The sequence below is a fragment of the Petaurus breviceps genome, unplaced genomic scaffold (genome assembly GCF_028583685.1).
Source record: "Petaurus breviceps papuanus isolate PSGF00001 unplaced genomic scaffold, PetGlider_PUasm1.0 214, whole genome shotgun sequence".
NCBI classification, from domain to species: Eukaryota; Metazoa; Chordata; class Mammalia; order Diprotodontia; family Petauridae; genus Petaurus; species Petaurus breviceps.
The window spans coordinates 22899826-22906235 of NW_027185863.1; the positions used below are offsets into that span (position 1 = coordinate 22899826).

Genomic DNA, 6410 nt, shown 5'->3' on the forward strand with positions numbered 1-6410 from the left:
CTCCCTAAATGATACCTAGAATTAATGCCAGATAAATATCTTTTAGAATTATAGTGCAATTTTAAAGCACATGAATACATGGGGCTTCCTTTTACATATAAATACCATATACCAGTCAGTTTGAAGATTAGTCTTTATAATTAAAACAATAAAACAGAAATAAATGGCCATGGGGGACAGAAGCACAGGGCACTTATCCTTTCACTCCACTAATCATTCAGTTGCAGATGGCTTGCACATTTGCAAGTAACTTGCAGAAAATATGGATTCATTTGGGTAAGCATGGCAGTAAGATGCAAATCTTTTCAATAGAAAAGAGCCTATTTCCATAATCAGTTCCAGAATTCATTAGATCACTACTGAAATGTATTAATAAATAGTTACTGTGGTAAAATGAAAGGATTATATATTTTTTCATTTTAATTCTCTATGTTAAATCAACATGTAAATGATACAGATAACACTCTATAATCTCTTTGGATTTAATGTGGGATTTTAGAAAAATCCACTAGTGTATGAATGAACAAATGGTTCACATACATAAAAATAGACTTCTTCAAAGATTTCTATACGAAATTGTATTTCAAATAATACTATTTACTTTTTAGAATCACATATCGTTAAAGCAGGGAAGGCCCTCAGAGATCACTTGTAACCCAGTCTTCTTATTTTAAAGATGTTGAAAGATTTAAAGAGGTAAATTGACTTGCCAAAATGGTACAGAGTAAAAGTGACTAAAATAGGGAAATAGCTACTGCTGCTTTTTGAACTAGCACAAATTGTGTGTGTGTGTGTGTGCATGTGTTTGTGTGTGCATGTGTGTGTGAGAGAGAGATCATAAAGAACAATGTTCAGAGGCTTAATGTTCTTCCTACAATTTTACATGTAAATACCATATAACAATCAGTATGAAGATTAGTCTTTATAATAAAATGATAGTAATAATTATAATCTGTGACCAAAAGCATTTGCAATATTTAATTATAAAGAATTTTTTGTTGTTCTTATTTTCAAGTCCTGTCATCTGTATGCCTGAAAATGTTTAGTTGTACATGTACCATGACACTGGAAAATAGTTTTGGGGAGCATTTTTTCATCATATCAGAAACAAAGTAGGAAGCAGGGGAGTACAGATCTTTAGCCCATGGCATATTTTTAAGGTTAATCAATATTATTTATATTCTCAACTCCTTCCTTGAATTTAGACCCTCCACAAAACAATAAATGAATTCCTATATTTTTACCATTTGGCTATTTCCAAGGTGTAAATAGTCACACTGAAAATTTGACAATTGACCCTCATTGTCAATTTGAGTGGGCTTCAGCATATTATACCTGGCTAGAAGGAAATTATGGTTCACCTAGTAAAGACCTGTCAGGCAGAGCCAAGATGGCAGAGAGAAACCAGGAAGTTGCTGGAGCTCTCCTTAGTTTCCCTCAGATTCTGGAATGACAGAATCCACAAAAAAGATGGAGTGAAACAATTTTCTAACCTAAGATAACTTAGAAGGATTTTGGGAAATGTCTGTCTCACTTGGGTGTAAAAGAGGAACACAGCTCAACACAAGCACCATCCAGGCAACCCAGTGAGAGGCTCTTAGCCACAGTTCAGATAGCAACCAAGGCCCCATGGTCCCGGTTTAGCAGGCCAGTGATATAGCAGGTCAGCTGTGAAGCCTCCTGTTCCAGCTTAGCATATAGACTATCAGCCCTGGAACCTAGGGCACAATAGGTACAACTAGGTTGAGCTTCCCTAGCACAGTCAGCAAGCTGCCGGCCCCAGAGGCCCTGGTACAAAAAGGTAGTGACCAGGCTCCTGGCCCCCAGTGCAAGAAGCTTGGGACAGGGCCAGCTGTGCCCCAGGAACAGAGGTCAACTTTTAAAAATGAACAAAAAACCAAAAAGAGCCCTAACCATAGAAAGCTACCATGGTGATAGGGAAGATCAAAACACAAATTTTAAAGGTGACAACACTGTCAAAATGCCCACATGTGAAGCCTCAAAGGGGAATATGTATTGGTCTCAAGCCCAAAAAACCCTCTTGGAGAAGTGCAAAAAAGGATCTTTAAAATCAAATAAGAGAGGTAGAAGAAAAATTGGGGAAAGAAATGAGAGTTATGCAAGGGAATTTTAAAAAAGAGAGGCAACAGCTTGGAAAAGGAGGCACAAATATTGACTGAAGAAAAAACTTTACAAAAGAATTGCGAAAATGGAAAAAAAAATCTGGTGAAGAAGACAACTCCTTTGAAAGTGGAATTGGCCAAATGGAAAGGGAGGTATAAAAGCTAACTGAGGAAAACAACTCCGTAAAAGTTAGAATTGGGCAAGTGGAATTGGGCTTCCGCTAAGGACTCTATGAGACATCGAGAATCACTTGAACAAAATCAAAAGAATGAAAAAAAAATACCTCTTTGAAAAAACAACTGACCTGCAAGATAGATCCAGGAGAGATAATTGAAGAATTATTTGTGTACCTGAAAGCTATGACCAAGAAAAGACAAAAGAGCCTGGGTAGACTTTTTCAATAAAATTATCAAGTAAAACTACCCTGATATCCTAGAACCAAAGGGTAAAAATAGTCATTTAAAGAATGCAGCAATCACCTCCTGAGAGGGATCCCTAAATGAAAACTCCAAAGAATAGTGTAGCCACATTCCAGATTAAAGAGAAAATATTGCAAGCAGTCAGAAAGAAACAATTAAGAACCACAGTCTGAATTACACAGGATTTTTTAGCAGCTTCTACATTAGAGGATCAGAGGAGTTGGAATTTGATATTCTGGTAGGTGAAAGAGCTTGATTTACAACTAAGAATCCACTGCCTATCAAAATTGAGTACAATCTTTAAAGGGAAAAGGTAGACATTCAGTGAAATAGGGGCCTTTCAAACTTTTCTGACCATAGCTGAATAGAAAATTTGATCTTCAAATATAGGACTCAAGAGAAGAATAAAAAGGTTAAACAGGAAAGAAAAACAAAACCATGGTATTCAATAAGATTAAACTGTTTACATCCCTACATGGGAAGATGATGCTTGTGACTCCTAAGAACTGTATCTCTATTATGTCAATTAGAAGGAATATACTTAGACAGATGGTATCAGTATAAGTCAACTTAGATTTGATGATTTAAAAAAGTAAGAAATGAACAGAAAAGGATTGTACTTGGTGAAGAGGAAAGGAGTAGCAGAATGAGGTAAATTATATCACATGAAGAACTGTGAAAGACCTATTACAATAAAGGGTAAAGTGAGGAGCTGATCATTGTTCATACCTTACTCTCATTGGTTTTAGCTCAAACAGGGGATAACATACACCCTCAGTTGGGTATAGAAATATATCTTAACTGATTGAGAAGTAATAGAGAAAGGGGGAAAGAAGAGGGAGGGTAAGCTGACAAGGGAAGGCAGACCTGGGGAGGCAGAAAATGTATTTTGTGCTACTGGGGTCTGTAGTGTCATCACTTTGTGATTTTTCACCCTGAATCATGGAAGTTATGACTGATTTCAAGCATTGATAGAATAGTAAAATACTTAATTTTGTTGGAAGTTTAAATGTATTAAATTCTAAATCTCTTTATATCCATCACCAGAATTGAATGCAATGAACATAAGACGTTTTATAAATTTCAAAATGTCTTTTTTAAGTTTATATAGTTTCAAATATTACAATGTTTAAAATGCTACAAATTGTGATGAAAATATCTTTAACCAGAATATTAAATTAAAACCAATGTTTATAAGAACTGTAGTGGTGGGTAGTACAGGTAGAGAGTGTATTCTGAAAATTTCCTTCTTTCATGTGATAATTTAATTTTGTATACTGTCAGATTCATTCTTGATTTGAAGAACTCCAAAATTCTTCAGTTTAGTAAATGTAAGTGTAGTAAAAATTCTCATATTAAGGTTTTATAAATAATAGTGAGAAAGTACTTAGACCATTTTCTGTTTGAGACTCATACCTAAAATTAACTCATAGAAATCAATATTGTATTAAAACACTTCCAGAGATAATTCCTGTCTTTTACCCCAAAAGATGTCACAAAATCCTTCCTTACCTAAACATAATATGGTACATTTCCTATCTCTCCTTTTTATTCTTAGACATCAAGTCAGTTATTGCCCTTCAGTACAGAAAAAGCTGAAATAAGGCCATCATTATTGCTATTTTGGAGTCAGTACCAAGTTGTATCTGAATAAATTACAATGGACATTAAAATGAGAAATAGGATTTTCTGATTGTTTCCTTCTTGATGGCAAGGACAGTATTGCGCACAATAGGGGCTCAATAAATGTACATTAAAAAGGCTTATTGTTTTTAGTATCTGTCATCACTGATGCATTAGGAACCAGATGTCACTTTATACTTTTTAATGACAAAGACCATTAAAGTACTATAACAGGTTAAGTCAGTTGAAGAATTTTAAAAGCATATGTCAACCCCCAAGATAAGAAATACTTCCCCACTCACTCTATCATTCCACCACTGTGTAATACACCCCAGATTTGAACTGAATGAAGCAGCAGGTTCTCCTCTAGTAATGCTTAATTAGTGTTGTGTCTTTTCATTTTTCAGCTATGAGTTTTGTAGTCAGTTCATGAGAGTTCACTTTATTCCTACTAGATTCACCCAAACATCATGATTTAGCCATTTCATTCAGCCTCCTGCATTCAGTTTTCCCCTTTTCAAATTACTATTATGTGATTACCCTTTGAAAAGATCAAGCTATTGATTTAAGTATTAGTTATTAATATTAAGTATTTTTGTTGAGAAGAAATGTATATATTTTGTTCAATCAACAAACATTTATTGAGTACTTAGTATTTGTGAAGCATTCTACTAGGCTATGACATTTGGAATTGATTAAAAATTGTTTTATGTAAGCCAATGTAAGTATTAAATGAATTCTATGCAAAGTTGAAGTTCTTTTGAAAACTGATAAAAGTACTTATGCTTGAATTGGAAAGTGAAAATTACATTGCAGTTTCACAAAACATAGTAAATGCTAAAAGATACTGACTTTTAAAATTTTATGTAACATGTTACTGTAACAAGAAAATTATCCATTATATTTATACTTCATATAGGAAGGTAATGGATAAATTTCATATTTAATGATAACTTTTTTCATAACCATTTGGTTTATTTTTGAGGGATAGGTAAAGTCAAGATATAAAAAATATTCATTTTTACTTAATCCCTCCACATAGTGACTTTTTTTCAAAAGATGTTATTTTATGTAGCTAGTTCTTTTACAATTAGACATTGCTTAGATGGTTATAAATCTAGCTTCAGTGTTACAACTTCCAATACACTGATATAGTTCCAGTTACCGAAATTTCCTAAGATGTTTTTGAACCTGGAAAATGATATTCAGGCGTTATGGTTCCATTTAATGGTTTTCCACATACACACAAGAAACATTCATTCATTTCATCTATTTAGCCTTTGTGCTGGCACTTCTTGATACATGATTGAGATGTACATGAGCAATAAAAAAGACAGAGAAATCATATAGAAATCCTAGCATTCTGAACAAGACTTCAGGAGCAAAATTCAAGGGCAGTAGAAAAAAAAAAGCTCCAAGAAAACAACATAATATTTTAATGGGGAACATCAAGAAAAGGTCCCCAACTGAAATCATTTTCCTGAATGCATGTTTCTGTAAAATAGGCAGCTCCATAATTCTTTCCAGAATTTATCTGGGTTGTCTTGAAAATCTTTGATTATAGTCATTAATATCTTGATGCAATTCTGAGACATCCTGAGTCTGATGACCGTCATCAAAAATACTAGAGTAGGGTAATTGTGTGTCTGCTGATTGGCCCCAAACTGTGAACCATATAGTCAATACACCATAATGGAGATACCACAAAAAAGATGTCCACAGTTTGTTTCAATAGGAAGAGATGCCTGATGAAAACAGATTAGACAGGACATATTAGTGTAGAACTACAGCTGAAAAACAGCAGCTGCATCCTGATCTGTTTGAAATTGTTCCTGAAGCACCTGAACTAGTTCTTGGTTATCAGGGTGAATGTTTTGTTCTGCGCTGCATCCCAGTCCTTGAGGCCCCAGAGAATCAATGAAAAGGTCCAGGGAAGGGGCCAGCCAGGCTCCCCACAGGGGCCTCATCATTCACGTTGGGCAGTCAGTCCATTGCGGCCTGGCAGTGGGGTGGGCACTTGGTCCCATCTCCAAGTTATCCCCTTTTGGTGTTTGGGGTGCAGGTCTGAGAAGAATGGAATCTCTGTGTTCTTTCATACTTAAGGGAGCTTTTCAACTGCTATTACTATACTACTGGGTGTCTTGTGAAAAGAGCTGAAATAGTCTCTCAGCTTGGGTTCTTACCTTCATAAAACTGATGATTAGCAAATGACTAAGGAAATATGCAGGATTGACAGCTGTCACC

At 35.0% G+C, this 6410-nt stretch overlaps 1 pseudogene; it reads right to left on the bottom strand.

Moving 5' to 3' along the window:
• Nucleotides 1–5431: 5431 nt before the first annotated feature.
• Nucleotides 5432–6046, bottom strand: LOC138165685 (E3 ubiquitin-protein ligase RNF170-like; annotated as a pseudogene).
• Nucleotides 6047–6410: the final 364 nt, after the last annotated feature.